Below are 17,574 nucleotides of genomic sequence, written 5' to 3'. Positions count from 1 at the left end.
TGTGGTGGAGCTGTGGTAAATACAGCGCGGCCAAAGAATGTCTTGTTGTTTTGGGCCTGCTTCAGCATATGAATCAAAGACCAAGGGTGGGTGAGAGAGAGAGAGAGAGAGAGAGAGAGACAGAGAGAGAGAGAGAGAGAGAGAGAGAGAGAGAGAGAGAGGGAGGGAGAGAGAGAGAGAGAGAGAGAGAGATGGATAGACACAGAGAGAGAAATGTCAGGACAGGAATAAATACATAAAAAAAACGGTGTAAGGAGCAACCCCCCCCCCCCCCACACACACACACACACCCCACTCAAATTTTGTCACACAGACTAACATATGTAGACATACACACTCACACACACAGCAGCCTGTCAATTACTGCACTACTGCAATGGGTCGCCCCATACCTGATTTAGAGTAAACTGTTCCACATGTGGGGGCGGGCCCACTGGCCAGAGCAGCCAATTTACAGGGTAGAGACATGCAAACACACACACAGACACACACACATGTACACACACACTGGTGCTGACATGGTGCATGCATAGTCACACTCACACAAACACTATTTCATGAATTTTAATAAGTGATCTAAAAGATCTAATGAAGGGTAAGCTGTTCCAAAGCCTGGGAGCTCTAATGGCAAAGGCCCGATCCTCTTTGGGACAACGAGGGCCTGGTCCGAGGATCTCAGCTCTTCTTCAAATGAATCTAAGCATGCAAACGTATCTCTTGTGATTTTTTTCAATGCAGTGTCATGAGGTCATGTAACATGCAAAAAGCACAAAAATTTAAAAATTTATAGTCTAAGCCAAGTTATACATTAATGATCCAGTAGATGACTAATCAACTAGGCTGGGGAAAGTCCTATACACACTTTGCTATTATTGTTATATCCTCTCATTATTTCAATAGCTATTCCTTTCCACACACACACACACGCACACATATATACAGACTCATACACAAACACACAGAAATACTTCAAGTCAGCTCAGTGAGCACCATTTTTAAAGCCATATTTCCCTTTTTTCCCCCCCATATTTTCTGTAACTGTCTGGTTCTGTGAGGTTTTTCTTCCAGTCTGGCAACTATTTTTACAAAGGGGGCAAAAAAAACTTCTGTGCTCCAGAATCAAAGACTCTCAAACACATGTTGGACAAAGTGTTTAGCTACAAGCGATTAAAGAAAAAAAGTGATTGCAAACATGCGTTGTTTGGGTGTGGGAAAGTGAAATTGTACAAAACATATGCATACCCATGCCTGCATAGGGAAAGGAACACAGAAACAACACAGGAACAAGCGCAGACATGTCGGCTACACAAGTGAAAATACACAGATGTTCAGTGACTTTAATCATGTTCATGGGCGAGTAATCTGTGGAAAACACAGAGTTTTCACACATGCTGAAGCACCATTGAAAGCTGCAATTGACCTTGAAGAATGGAGGAGTAAATATAGGACTGAGGATCCTTCCGCAGATGCAGATTTTGAGTCTCTTGACTTTCAGTAGACTCCTTAACTGGTCAAATTCGAAGACCAAAATCTCTTTAGTATGAAAGCCAGATGTATAAAAGGAACAGGGAAGGAAAAAGAGCAAGTGTTGAAAGCAAAAAAAAAGAATGATGGAAAAAGTTAGAGGGAAGCAGAAGAAAAGAAAGAGAGAGGGAGAACATAGGAGCGAGTTTGTTTCAGGCATCTGGCGGGCCATGTGTGTGAAGTGAGCAGTGTCTATTAATTAGTCCCATATTGAAAACTGGATTAATAAGAGAAAGAACAGATTGTGGTAAAGCATGGAGGCAGGGGGAAGGGGGAGAGCGGGTTAGAGTGGTTGCAGAAAACATACATAAAAAATAAAGAAACACTTTTATTTCCCCTAGTAAACCATAAAATAATGTGCGCCCAAGCCAAGGAATGGTTTCTTTCTCACTAATGAGTCACACCAGCTTGGGCAACCTCCCTCCCTCTCTCTCTCTCTCTCTCTCTCTCTCTCTCTCTCTCTCTCTCTCTCTCTCTCTCTCTCTGTCTCTCTCTCTCTCTCTCTCTCTCTCTCTCTCTCTCTCCATCCCTCACTCCCTCCCTTCAGGGGAATACACCTTGGGCAGGGCAACAAAAGCAGTGCTGTGTCTCCAGGCCTCCAGGCCTCAATGCTGCCTTTATGAGACCTAGCTGGGTCAGGTCAGACTGGGTCGTCTGGTCCTGCTGACACCCCCCCCCCCCCCACACACATACACACACTCACTCCAAGTCCTAGGGCCCACAGACGATGGACACTCGTCATTCCAGTGCTGGTATCCTGACACTGGAGCAGGATTCTCTGTGTGTGTAAGTGTGTTTGAGTGTGTTTAGGCGATATGATTTAACTTGCCACTGCTTGAGCCATCCTGTACATGCACACACACACACACCACACACACAAACCACACACACACACACACACACACACACACAAACCACACACACACACACACACACACACAGTGTCCCGGGGCACACAGACAACTGATGCTCCCTTTTCCCAGGCTATGGGGATTAAAACCAGCTTTGGCGTAAAGCAGCGGGGCTTTCCACGCCTCCATCTTTTCCAACAAAGCCCTGAATATTAACAGCATCTTGACTGTACTTGTTTTGACATAACCTCATCTATTACATCAATTTACACACTTTCATCGATAACTTTGACTTAAGTGTCAGATGCATTGGTGCTACCTAGCCCATGTATAAATAGCTGAAATGATACAACCAGTCTTTTTAGTGCTCATTAAGAATACGCCTGATCAGCACCTGGATCTGGTTATCCTGCCTGTAAATGTGACTTAACTTTATGGCTTTCCAACAAAGACCAACTTAATCTTCAATTTATTTCAGCATCAGGAGGAAAGGGGTTCAGTATACTTCTAATTACTAATGAAACCTCACACACACACACACACACACACACACACACACAAACACACACACGCACACACACACACACACACACGGTTATTACTGAGATGGGTCTGCACTGCACTGAGAGCTCAAATTAAACTCACTGCGGCCAGACAACCCTGCTTTGACTTTGACACGCCTGCTCCCTAATTACTTGCTCAATCATTTCTTTTCCTTGGCACACACTTGTCTCACACTGTTATATTTGTACATACTGTATATACAGTGGAAGGTCCTGCGTGACATTAAGGCAGTATATCCAGCAATGGCCAGTCTTTTGTGTATTAAGATTCTTTGTTTAAATTATTTTAGATGTTTTTGCTGTGTTTTCTGCACATTATGTGAAAAGTGAGTGTCAGCAAGCAAATGTCCTGTTGGGTGAAGCAAAAATGCAAATTTATTAAAGCAGAACGCACAACTGGTGTGGATAATACTGTTGTGCAATGTTTTCAGGGGAATGGATGAATCAAGAATTACAGTTTTCTTTTTTATGGAATAATGAGCAACCTCTCAGTGTTGTGAAATGTGTGGTTCTAGGAAGGCTGTGCGTCAGTTGGAAAATGGAGTCAACGGTTAGTCAGTGGTGAAGCACTATGGGCTTGCTTTCTCTTTTGACATTGCTGGTTTGCTGATCTTTGTTCCTTTGTGGATGACTTTTGCTTTGGCTCTGTTCTTTCACTAAACTTTTTGAAATCTATCATGTCATTATCACTATAACACTGAGTAAATAGCAAAAACAATATGTAACTATATTTATGTAACCAGACATTTGCTCAATAAAGAAGGGTTCAGTTTAGTGTTCAGTGTCTTCTGACAGAAACAGAAACAACGTACTGTATGTTTGTTGCTTGGTTCAGTTGCAGACGTATCTACTGAGAAATTAGTGTGTATATGTGTGTGTGTGTGTGTGTGTGTGTGTGTGTGTGTATCATTCTCCCAGAGGAGCAGTGGTACCTACAAAGTCTTTGCACAAGGTCAAACAGATCGCTTAACCTCAAGTGGGCAGGGCGAGGTAGCTCCATATCAAAAGGGGAACTAAAATACAAAGTCTGCTTTTGAAACCACAGAGTCTCATATATGTACGCCACCTGGAGCTGCAGAGTAACATAAACTATCAAGTCTGAGTGGGTATAAAAGATAGATCTTGCCCCCAAAACAGTCAAATGCAAGGAAAAACATGACTTCAACAGGGATAATTAGCAGTGAACCATAAAACCACAATCCAATGTATTCTGAGAGATTAACCACAAGGCAGAAGATGAGCGTTGCTGAAAACACTTAGTAGAAAATGCACACACTGCTGTACACACACCCACCATTACAGACACAACACACACATCACCCACAAACAATATAATTAGATTTTCCGCTTCCAAACAAATGACCATACTATATTTTATGTGTCAAGTTGACATGTTAAAATTTCTGCTTATGAGGAATTCAAATATTGCTGGCTCCATAAACCATCAGTGTCTCACTGCAATTTTGTAACCGCAAAATGTTTTTGACTGTGGCGCACATGATAACTTTAATTTATGCAAGCTATTATGTTGTTAGCTTAGTCAAGAAATGGCACGACAATAAATACGCATGACATATGTACAGTACATAGAAGTTTAGCCCTCAACACATCTCTACTTTTTTAGTGTTATTCAGAAAGATCTTTCAGGATAATTGCTACAATAATGTTGTACAATGTTACAATAGCTGTTTTTCCAATACACAGGATGGGATGTTCTTATCTTTGATACTATTTAGGCTGAGTGTCTATGGAGAAACCTTGTTTGGATTGAAGATGGGGTTATGAAGTGTGCACCGCCCATCTCAGATGTTAAACTTGGTCCGCAACACCTCTTGACAGCTCAGCGCCTACACCTGCACTACCCTACTGCACCTATAGACTAACACTGAAACCACAACATCTCACTGAATTATTTCCAACCTCACCATCCATTTCAACAATTTGCTAAAGAGACGGCTGACCCCTCTGGTTTGAATCAACCTGCTCAGTGATTCAGAAGTTGAAACGCATCAACAATGACAGATTAATGGGACAACTGACCCTGCTGGATTCAAACAGGCCGCTATACTGCGATTCAATCAGAAACTGAATCACAGTATATTTACTAGACTTATACACAAGCATAACTATCTGTAAATGTTTATGAAGACAACCACTACTCCCAGAAGAATTATGTGGCAGGTCCACTGTACATCATATTACTCAGGATAGTAAGTGTTGGTCATGTTGGATATGGTTGACAATAAAGACTGCATCTTTAATATTGTAATTAAAAAGCAGGACATAAATACACACTTCACCAAAAAATCTGCATAATTTTTGGCCAATAAAATTACACAAAACATATTGGACTCAGGTATAGAAAAGATGTATTTAAATACAGTGTCGTAAAGCCTTTCAGACTGAAATAATAAAAAAAAATCTCAAAATCTATTCTAAAATCTAGATGGGAGGATGACTTAATGGACTCATGGAAAGAACTCAAATACATTTTTGAACTCAAATTAACTTTTAATTCATGGTAATGTTGACAGTCGGATGCCTGAAAATCACCCTGTCCACGCTGTCCACTATTTCTTCTCAACCAGATCCAGAAAGAGTCACTTGATGGGAGAGTCTTGACTCTGGAAGGGATTTGCTCTTGAGCGCAAATTTAAACTGTCCAACACAATAGGAATAACACTGTGTGAATTCTGTCTCAGCAGTGCTAATGGGAATGACGCTGATGATAGTATTGTTTAATAAAACACACAATGTTGTCATTATGTGGAGCCGAGCCTGCGGGCGGCCCGGGGTCTCCAGGTCGAGGCCGGGGTCAGGCCTCGTCGCTCCAGGCTCAGCAGCCCGGTCATGGGTCAGGCCTAATTGAGGCATTTGGTAGGCACCTTTTCATTTAGTATTAAAGTGAAAAGTGATTCCAAAGCCCCCCCCCCCCACCCCCCCCCTCTCTCTCTCTCTCTCTCTCTTACACACACACACACACACACACACACTGTCTGTCTTGCTGTTCCACTACAGAGGGGATTAGAGGTGTGTTTAAAGGACTTGTAGCCACTATTGAAGACCAGCCTTAGGCAATGATTAAAAACACTGAGAAGCTCTTTAGTCGCATTCAGATGCATTCAGCCTGAACCAGTGACACTGACTGCTCTTTATACGAGGCTCATCAGCTGCCTGATAAAGAATTATTATTCATTAGAGCTACTATCGAAAATAAATCTTTAAATTTGAACACGCTTTGAATTTTGAGAATGTGCACTGAATGCAACAATGAATGTAACAAGTGACTTCAAAGTCTCTGCAGCCAATTGGGTACTACAAGCCGAACCACAGCCACTGCATGGCTCTCACCAAAACACTTTATATAACTCCATGGTCAATATGTAATTCTTGCAGAACAAAAATATATTTGTTTCTTCCACTCTCAAAAAACAAGTAGCGAATGCTGTGCTTCGTTTTGGTAGTCTTAAGTTTCCATTTATACTTAGCAGCCAAGAGAACAACTCTAGTTTTCAGATAAATATAAAAACAAACTCAGCTGACATGTACTGGGGAAGAAGATGGAGATTTTTTCTAAGTATTGAGGAGATAAAAAAAATAAAGAAGTGAGAGAGACAGAGAGAGAGAGAGAGAGAGAGAGAGAGAGAGAGAGAGAGAGAGAGAGAGAGAGAGAGGAGCCAGACAGCATTCTCTGCCTGAGGCGCTGTCATTCTTGAAAAGTATAGAGAACAAAGATGAGATTGCAATGCAGTTAAAGGAGTTATACCCAATACACACAAACCCCCACACACACTCACTCTCACTCTCTCTCTCACACACATGCACACACACAGTTAAACTTTTCCAGTATGTCCTCTGAATCACTGAAACCAGAGATGAAAATCATTCTTTATGGATATATTTACAGTGCTCACATAATTTACAGCAGATGCACTCATCCCAAATGTTACATTTCACAAACTGTGCTTGAGTGAGTTGTGAATTAGAGAATGAAGTGCAGCAGAAGCGACAGATGTGGGTGAGACCTGGGACAGGAGTGACAGAGTTCTGCAGCTCAGCTCAGTAGCCGACACTCTCCAGACATTGACTGACAGAGAAAATGACCAAGTGATTAGACGCTCTGCCGATTCAAACCTCCTCATTCAGACACAAACCTACACACCACAGCAACACACATGCATAGAGAGACCCACAGCAGCTGCAATGTGTGTTTTGGGACTCTAGCAATAGCCGTGTTTAAAGAGTATATTTAGGTCTTCTCCACACTGTCTAAAACACTGCACCACTGTATGAAATACATTAACTAAAATGCATTTAGTTTTAGTTCTTCTTTGGAGAAGAGAAGAGAAGAGAAGAGAAGAGAAGAGAAGAGAAGAGAAGAGAAGAGAAGAGAAGAGAAGAGAAGAGAAGAGTTATATTTAGATAGTGAGTCTGAGTATGTTTTCCAGAATGGGATATCTAATGTGGTATATATTGTTTGCACCCAGCTGTTTATGCCCTGCGTGTAGACTCTTCCACCTCTCCCTCCCTAGCGCTAATATGGTGTCGGGATGTGCTGATGAGCATTCCATCAGACATTAGGAAAATAAATCTGGAATAGATTTGTCAGGAGTTTGCTAAAATAGCATGCAGCAGGGCATAGCGTTGAAATGCATAGCATAGAATGGCATGGCGAGGCCGGTCAGCAGTATGGTGTTAGTGCACAGAGCCACACAGCTCGGAAAAGCTGGGCAGAAGCACTTAGCAGTCAAATAGCATCTTAATGACCAATCATCAATCAAGCAATACTTTTTTTTTTATGTAGCACATTTCATACAAAGGATGTTATTCAAAGTGATTCACAAGGGTGAATAAAAAGAGCTGGAGTTTCGTTTTGACAGGGTCAGTGAGTTTATGCATGCACACACATGCACACACACACACGTACATACACGTACACAGACCCACACACACATACTCTCACTTTCACACACACCCACACACACACACACACACACACACACAATGTAGAACAGCAGCGATCAGATACACATAGCACAGATTGATCTTGTGATATCCAAAGTAGCTTATTTCAATGTTTCCATCCTCCTTATGTAATTGTGTGTGGCAGTAACCTGTTTACATAACCTTCAGAGGGGATGAGCGGCTGTGTGTACATACTCAGGTATACCAGACCTGCTCAGCCATTTGCGAGGCTGATGAAGCCATCCATCAAGACTGACAGCCAGTCTGCTAGGCTGAGAGCCTGCAGGCTATAGCCAGCTTGTCTGCTGGTGGAATATGGCCTGACTTTGTTACCAAGCCCACCTGTACCACTGAACACAGACACTAACCAAGACGAATGTACGTGACAGGAAAAAACTACTATGCATATGTAGTGCATGATTATGATTATGGTTGGTATGATAATGATTATCATGACTGAAATGTTGCCATAACTTCTACATTTATTTATGCATTCACTATTCTTCAAAAAAGGTTGGATTCTTCAATATCCACTTTTTTAAACTGATTTAATTTTCTGTTTCTGTGTTGAAGACCTTAGTACTGATCTTTTAGTCCTTCAACAACTGCAAATCAGAGTGTTTAAAGGCAGGAATACAACAATAAACAGAGATATGCATCCATCAAATGAACAAACGAATGCGGACACACACGTGTAAGCATTCATCTACTCACATGGAGCAGCCCTGGAGCACATGAAAGTGCTGATCAGCTTTCATTCCCCTCCTTTCTGTTTCTGTTGTTCTTTCTCCCTCTCTCGAAATCTCTGTTCTCAATTAAAGCTGTCCTCAGGAAACTCAATCTCTCCACTCATGCTGCCCCATTCCTCCAAACACACACACACACACACACACATGCACACACGTACACAAAACACACACACGTCTCACTCATGCTCTGACATGTCCTCTGTCCGTCTTCCTTTCTCACACACCGCCAACGAGTACCAACGGACTAAAAGTTATAAGGAAAACAAGAGCGAGATAGACGTTAATCCTGAAAAGGTATGGAAAACCAAACTCACCAGGTCTGGAATGCGTACAGCACACAGTCAGATGAAAAGAGAGAGAGAGTCAATAGAGAGATGAACTGTGAAGGAGAGTAGTAGTTCTGTTTGTCAGTCAGAAGTCCCTCTCACAGCGAAGATAAAGCACAGCCTGTTGCATTCCGCCTCCCTCTCCTTTTTTCCGTCTCTCTCTTTCTCTCTCTCTCTCCCTCTCTCTCTCTCTCTCTCTCTCTCTCTGACATACACCCTCTCTCTCTCTCTCCTCCTGAAATCATTGTGTACTTTGATTCACAAACCCTGCCTTTGTCACGTGATCCAACACTTCAAATATACAGCACATTTTTTACCAGCCACAGAATGCCCGAAGGAAGGGAAAATAGGGTCCAGAAAGCTTAGGTTTCAACTTGCTGCCCACCCCCCAACCACCCCCCACCCCTTCTCTCTCTCTCTCTCTCTCTCTCTCTCTCTCTCTCTCTCTCTCTTTCTTTGTCTCATATTCTCTCCCTTTCCTTCCAGTCCTACACTGTACTGTCATTCAACACACTTTTGTTGGATTTGTAACTCCTGGATTGTTTCTTTGAATGTTTGAATTCGCTCACTCTTCTGCTCCCCATCCCGAGACAGGCCTACACTAACACCTTAAGACACAAGAGCTGTGCATGCATGTACACACACACACACACACACACACTAATGAAACAGCCATTAACTCGCAGACATACACAAACACACACGCTGCAGCAGGCTGTGCACCTTTGGGGGTATCAGTATCACTCCTTGGCCTTTGCTTCGTGTTTACAATGCCTGAATTTTGGGACTGCGGCCAGGCAATGTGGGAGCCCAGGGGCCCGGAGCCGAGAGCCACTCAGTGCATTACTGTGACGAAAATATCCCCGATGGCAGGGAAATACACTCACTCAGCATCACTGTCCTTATGCATCAGGACGATGGAAACAATGTTTGAACAACAGGAACTACAACATGAATAGCTGAACAAACTACTCTACAAACGAAACTTGTATAATGTTATACCCATTGAACATTTGTAGTGCTATAGATAAGAATGCTGTTTTTGTAATGCTGTTTTTATGCTGTAAAGTGCTTTGAGTTATTGAGAAAATGCTATAAAAATAAAATGGATTATTATTATTACTATCATTATTCCTGGCGGTCAGGCACTGTTAAGTCAACTAGTTGACGAAGTTGAGTTTCAGCGCCTGTCAGCCCCTAATCCCTCGACTTTTCAAACTTGCACACCTCCTCAGTCTTTTCAATGTCTTGCATTGAACATTATATATTTAGGACAGTGCAGACACATATATGCTCTCTGAGCAACAATGGAACTCATACAGTGTCTGGTATATACATTAGATGACTTCATTAAATCTTCAAAATATAAACTTGCATGAGCTGCTTTCCGACTTGCCTAGTCTGGGAAGCACAAAGAACCATTCTCCTGGCAGTTCCCGCACGTTTAAATCAGTTCAAGTAGACTCTTTTCCTCCTACAGGATTTTCCTAAGCAAATCAGCCTAGTGGTTTCTGGTAAGGAAGCATTTAACGGAGATATATTTAATCAGTGATGAGATCAAACAAACTGGCCATTCAGCCCCTGAGGATCAGAAGCTACCTGCCTCTACATGTCAGAGATAAGCCTGTCTGCTGTCTGACCAACTGTACTCAGCGGCCACTAGAGTCTCTCTAGTGGGTTGCCTTGCCTTTCTCTCAAATTGATTGGCTTTGGTTTTGATTCAAGGAATGACAGTATTTGACAGCTAAACATGAGTTTTGTTTATTTTGTGTGTGTGTGTGTGTGTGTGTGTGTGTGTATTACTAAACGCAATACAGTATTTGATGTCCACCTTATATGATTGTCAAAATCAGCATATTCTGATTTCCAGCACATCCTTCCCCTCTCTGGGCTTTCGGTGACGGGGATCAAACCGGCAACCTTCCTCCCACCCGGTCCACTGCTGTAACCTCGGGGATACCGCCACACTCCTCTGCAGCGGGATCAGCGAGTGAGGTGAAAGGTTAGTGCTGTTTGTGTTTCACTGTCAGTGAAGTGTGTGAAGAGCAGAGGAGTATATTTATGGACGTGTGGGTGAGTGTGAAAGCAGTGTTTGTGTATTTGTGACAGTAAACACTGAAGGGCGGTAATAGGCATCCTTCCTCACACAGGCACACACTCTTCCACTCTCCCTCTCCCTCTCTCTCTTCTCTCTTCATCAAAGGTCCACGAGTGAAGCGGACTGACAAAGAATCAAGGACAGAAGGTGAGGAACATGGGAAGGGATTAGACTTGGCCTGCAGGTAGGTCAGTGGGGGTTCTGCCTCTGATAAAGACAGTCTAGAGAGAGAACAGCGAAGAAGAAAGAACAAAGAAATGAAGTGGGGGAAAAACGCAGAGGGGAAAAGAGGGGAGCTCATGAGTGACTTTCTGGAGAGCTTGAAATGGGGCCCTTTTTGGAAGCGAGCAGCGGAGAAACCGCAGAGTGGTGAGACTCCGGAGTTAAGCAGAGGAGGAGGTTTGGGAGGGGGGGGGGGGGGGAGAAGCAGAGGACAAGGAAGGAGGAGAGAGAAGAAAAGAAAGGGTGAAGGAGGAGGGTGCAGACGGCAGGTTTTAATCAGCAACAGGCTGTTGGTAATGAGATCACTATCCCACTGCTCTCAGATTGATGTCATGTGAAGCTCTGTGGTGCACAGAGAGGCATGCAGAGGATGACAGGCATGCATGACAGGCTTGCCCACTCACGCGCACACACACAAACACACACTCACAAACAGCCATATGAAGACTGGTAAATGCCCACAAACTAATAAACACTGGCACTGGAGCAAACACACGCACACACACATGCAAAATACACAAGCGCGAGATACAAAGAACCTTTAATACACCACAGCTCCCCACTGTTAATTTTCTTCGAGCGAGAAAAAGAACCAACACAAATATAATCACACCCACACATACACCGTAAACACATTTCAGGTCCCACTGCTTCTTTATGTCTTTTCTCTCGCTCTCAAACAGCTAAACATGCCTACACACAAAGAACATACTGTACCAGTGGATGAGGGTTGGCTAGACTTGCAGGCAACGAGAGAGGGGGAGAGAAGGAGGAGAAAGATTGAGGACGGGAGAAGAAAAGGAGGACTGGAGAGAGAGAGAGAGAGAAAGGGAAGGAGTGACGAGCAGGGTAGCAGTTGTCAGTTTCGGGTTATAAAGTTTAACACACATCCTGAGAGGTGAAGGAGCTCTTTCATTCCACTGCAGCCTATACATATTATTTATACACAGAATACACACACGCAAACACACTCCAGCGGATGTTCACTACAGCGCAGGAGAAACTGCGAAAATACAAATCGATGTTAAAGTTACCAAGCAAACTGGCATATGTGGCGTCCTATGCAGCGATTAGTGTTGTGTTTGCACAGAAAGAGAGAGGGAGGGAGTATGCGCATATTCCACTACATGTGCATCCAATGAGAGCTGAATAGTTTTCCTATATAAATGTTCCCCCAAAAATCAACCATGATGTCACCATGAACCTGTTGTGAACCCACCTCTGTCAACTGCTATTACTGTCTTATTCCCACTCCGTCCCCCACTGCTCCCTCCTCCCTCACCGCACTGCACCGCCTCTCTGTCTCACTCCACTCTGTCCTCGACTCCGTCTTGGGCTTCCACTCTTTCTCTCTCTCTCTCTCTCCATGCAATATCGTCTGGCTACACTTTTCTTTTTCAGGACCGGTCCATTTACCCGCACCCCTCTCTCCCCCTCTCTCTCTCCCTCTCTGTCTCATGCACACGCAAAGACGCACATGTACACACACACATGCACAAACTCCTCGCAGCCATTTGGAAAGACTCTGGTATAACAAGGACAGTTTTAATCAGAACAAGCTGGCATATTTTGGCCAAGACCTGCACTTATGGTAATTCAATCAGATAGAGAGGGAGAGAGGGGGGGAGAGAAAGTGAAAAGGGGCACAGGGAGGGTAGTAGAGTGTGAGACAGGGAAATAAGAAAAACAGAGGGAGGAAAAAGGAGACAGTGGGCGGATGGGAGGGTGAGTTAGGGGTTGAGTGGTTGAAAGAGAGTTTGATCCACATGTGGAAATGATTGTCTAATTACAGAAGATATGTATAAGTATTACTGCCTGGAGGACAGCTGATGATTGGAGGAAGTAGCGCTAAGAAAAAGGAGGGGATTGGTTGGGACAGAATTAACTGTAGCTGTGATTGGAGAAGGAGGGAAAGAACATTGGGTGAAGCAGGAGAGCTCAGGCGGATGGAGAGGACACCATAAGAGAGAACGGTCAAAGCAATAATCCTCAACATTTTCATATAAATAAATGTTCATTTTGCTACTCAAGACATAATAGTGATTCAACCTATACACAGTTCATGAAAGCTTTTACATTTGCTGCTCTAAACACCTGGTGTCAGGTATGTCTTTCCTGAAAAAATAAATCCTCTATTGCACAGGAAGTGATGTGTTTTGTGTTTCCGGTTGCAGCAACAGTGGTTTGTTTGGAATAAACAGAAGAAGAACTGGGTAGTTAGCAAGAGCAGCAACAGCGACCATGGCTGAACAGACAAAGAAAACAACACCACCTACAGAAACTCAAACATCACCCACAGAAAATTCAAGGAGAAAGACTGGACACACTGTTTAAGTTAAGGTTAAGTGATCTCTGGGAAGTGCAGTGCAAAAACGCCACAGCAATAAACGCTTAGCACCAAAGAAAACCCAAGGAACTCACACGTTATCATTTTAAAATGAAGTTTTGAACAGTAAATAAGCTTTGTCAAAGGGGCATATGCAAACTAGCTTCAGCAGGGCACAGACTATTTCACTATCATTCAGAAATGCCAGAAAATGAGAATAAAGCAGTTCATACCTCTAACATGTTTCGTACGTGTGGTCTTCAACAGTTCATCACCAACCAAACCCACTTTCTTTCCCTCCCTCTTTCTCAATTTTTCCTCCCTGTGTCAAAAACAAAGGTAAATAAATTAAACTGCTAGGATACAGTAGGACAGGAGTTGCCCAATCTCCTGTCCCCCCAGGATAATCTGGCACCTTTTCACAAGAGCGCTCCTGTCAACAGATCTCAACAGAGCCTGATCACCCACCGCCATGTCTGCCCGTCTGCCTGTCTGAAAATGTACATGCCGTCTGGAGGGAAAACAGAAGCAAGTATCAGATAGCTCGTTACTGCTATCATTGTATTTAAGTGGTGTTGTTTATTTGTTTGTCAGGGGGCCAATTTGGTTTCTCAATGTTGCTGAGTGGGCCCTAATGAGCACTATGGGCCATAATGGAGCCAGTTATAGCTGTTTGTTAATTTGTTAATGTTAATGTTTGCTTTAATCATTTTATTTTAAGGCACTTTGTTCCTTTGTTACAGAAGAGGATTAGGGTCACGTGTGAAAAAAATATTTGAGTTCTGAGTCAGAATTCTGAGTTTAAAGTCAGAACTCAGAATTCTCAGAATTTATTCTCAGAATTCTGACTTTAAACTCAGAATTCTGACTTTAAACTCAGAACTCAAATACATTTTTCACGTGGCCCTAATCCTCTTCTGTAGGGTTAATTTAATGTGCAATGTTATAATAATAATGACATAATTATTATAGATGGGGGGACCGTGTGTGTGCATGTGTGTGTGTGTAATAGGGGTTACAGAGGTAGAGAAGGGTTCAGTCTGAGGTGTTTTGCAGGTGCGTGTGTTGGCAGCAGTTTCTGCAGAGTTATAAAATGCAGTGCACTCTGTCTGTAATTACTGTATGAGCATGCCTTGTTACAGCATGTTCTGACAAAGCTCATACCCAGGGCCTCACCTCAGCACAAACATACACAGTTATGCATATCCACAAACACGCACACACATGCATGCATGCATATAGGCTACACACACACACAGTATTTTTACGGGCGTCCCAACAACTCTAATTAAGTCAAGTTTATTTACAGTCTACTTCTATAGCCCTTCATCACAAGCACGTCTCACGGGACTTTACAGAGAACCAGCCTACCTAGATCTAACTAATCAACAATCAATCACAAAACAATATTATAATTAATGCACCAATGCTACTGTATGTAATTTAGCCCTGCATCTCCACTGGTATGCACACACACACACACACACACACACACACACATACACAAACACACACGCACATGCATGCACATACACACACACACACAATCATGCAGAAGTGTAAAGAGGGCAGAGATTTTTAACAGCAAATCATGGTATTGAATTTAAACCATATCAAGACATAGAAAATGTTGTGAAACAGCCTACAAACCCCTTAGGAGCAGGGGAAAGAAATCCCTAACACCTCAAATACTCAAATCTACACTGAAATATTTACCTGTGCTGACAGCGCCATCTAGTGGATAACAGGTAGGCCTACATTTTACTACCACTGCTCTGGGAGGGGGAAAGGGGTGTCTACTAATCGTTGATAGGCATACCCAGATTACCCCCACCGCCCCACCCCCCTCCTTCGCCAAGACACACACACACACACACACACACACACACTCACAAAGCAATGTCATTTAGCTGAAAAGTAAAAATAGGAAATGACATTTTCTTGTCGCAGCTTATCCATTTGGCTTCTGTCAAATATGCAAATTTCCTGAACACATTTATTTTACTGTCTGTCGCTTTTCTCATAAACACACAAATATCTTCGTTGACACATTTTTTAATAGATGCTACTATGAATGCAATGCCTGGTGTCATTTAGCAGTGATTGTGGCCTGACACAGTCACGAGTCAACAGCACCAATTGCACGCCAACCCCAAATTAATTCTCCATGTCCAGATGACGAGATCCATTTGTTCAATCTATATTTTCGTCAGTGAAAGACAAATGGGTTCAGTGTCAACGTCAATGGGCACGTCAATACTAACCACCAGGTTACTACTGATTGCTACTGCACATTTGAACCACAGAGCGGCGCTGTTCAATTACTAATCCTAACCAGCCTGTCTCTTTCACGCTCAGGATCGTTGCCAGTGGATATTTCTCCACTGGATACAAATAGATGACTTTTAAATCCACTACGCAGTGATGGGGTGTGTCACAAGATAACACTTTACAGCGGTTACCACGACCCCTTAGCCCAATTCCCTGCAACTGGGCGGCTGCAGTGAAATGGTTCATTTAATTCACCTCACGTATCGAGATTAAGAAAACGGTGAATAAAAACATGAACGCCCCCAGGCTGAGCTGCGTGACCTAAATTCAATTTCCTGTGTGTCTGCCAACAACGTGAGGACTTTGGGGTGCTTTCTCTAAGGACACCGCGTATTTTGGCACTACTGTGGTTTCTTTTCTTTTTTTACGATGCTCCTGGTTGCACAAGTAACTCCTGACCTACATTCACTCTATCGCGGCCAATTTCGGCCGATATTTTGGCTTTTAACAAACACAATCTAGCCCGAGAAACGAAACGTGATGGAGGGGAGGAGGGAGCAGTGGGAGTCACGGTGAGCCCCGCCCTTCCGCATGTGCCCGCTCTTCCTCTCAAAGATCGTCTATATTTCAGCAGACTAATCACTCAATAGTCAAAAACTGGCCCACCTTCCGGTCTGCAAACGTTGGCGTAAACCTCACGCATGTGCTCTCCTCCTGCAATTTATGGCACATCCACTTCAACTTGTGATCTGTCAAGACGTGCATTTTCTTTCTTTTTTCTTTCTTTCTTTCATTTCTGTATCAATTTATTTCAATAGGCTAAGTTAATTCAGTTCAGGTGTTATTATTCGTTGTAGGCTACTCCCTATTGTCTTGAGATTTATTTGGTCTAAATAAGCCTTAAATGTTTCACTGTAGGTATCTGCACCAGAAGGCCATATTTCACAACGTTTTTCCATTAACCCCAATATACTGAGATCACAATACTATCAGTAGCCTGATGTTCCACTGGCTAAATCGATTAATCCTCTAACACTCTCGTTGACTCCAGTATTTATACAAAAGCCTAATGTGACATGATGGTGAATGCTTACATTTACAAATCAAAAACCCTACAATAGATACTAAACAAGTGAAAAAAATGACAAATTTCAAGTGGGTTAGTAGGAGAACAAGGCAAATGTTCAGTAACATATTGAGTATCTTCAGCCTTGCTACGGTTTCATTTTGGCCCTTAGCGCCATTTCCAAAAATTGTTTCTCACATGTCTACAGTTTCCCATTTCTTTTCATTTCACATATCCCATCATTAGCGGTCTTGCCTAACGGCATTTTAAACGAAAACAGAAATAACAGACAGGAGTGACACCTCTCGCTTCTCGGTCGTGCTCTCTTCCTCCCCGCGCCCCCTGCTTATCGCCAAGCCCAGGCAGGAAATTTGCATAAAATGTGTGTCAGTAGGGCAGCGCCAGCTCACATGCTACACGCACATGCAGCAGAGCTTTACCAGCATTCCAATGTCGAACGAGTCCAATGTGCCGTCTCCACGCGGGGCTCTCCGCCAATGAAAACGTGAGAAAGAGTAAAGAGTGGGGTGGGGGGTGGTTTAATGTTTTGAGAGAGCGTGACAGGGAGAGACATAGAGAGACATAGAGAGAGGGAGAGAGAGAGAGAGAGAGA

Source organism: Centroberyx affinis, unplaced genomic scaffold (genome assembly GCF_046629955.1).
Source record: "Centroberyx affinis isolate AG114_WGS23_722 - 3 ecotype Tasmania unplaced genomic scaffold, CSIRO-AGI_Caff_v1 ptg000151l_1, whole genome shotgun sequence".
Lineage (NCBI taxonomy): Eukaryota > Metazoa > Chordata > Actinopteri > Beryciformes > Berycidae > Centroberyx > Centroberyx affinis.
The sequence above is the reverse complement of the archived record's forward strand: the minus strand, read 5'-3'. Positions refer to the sequence as shown.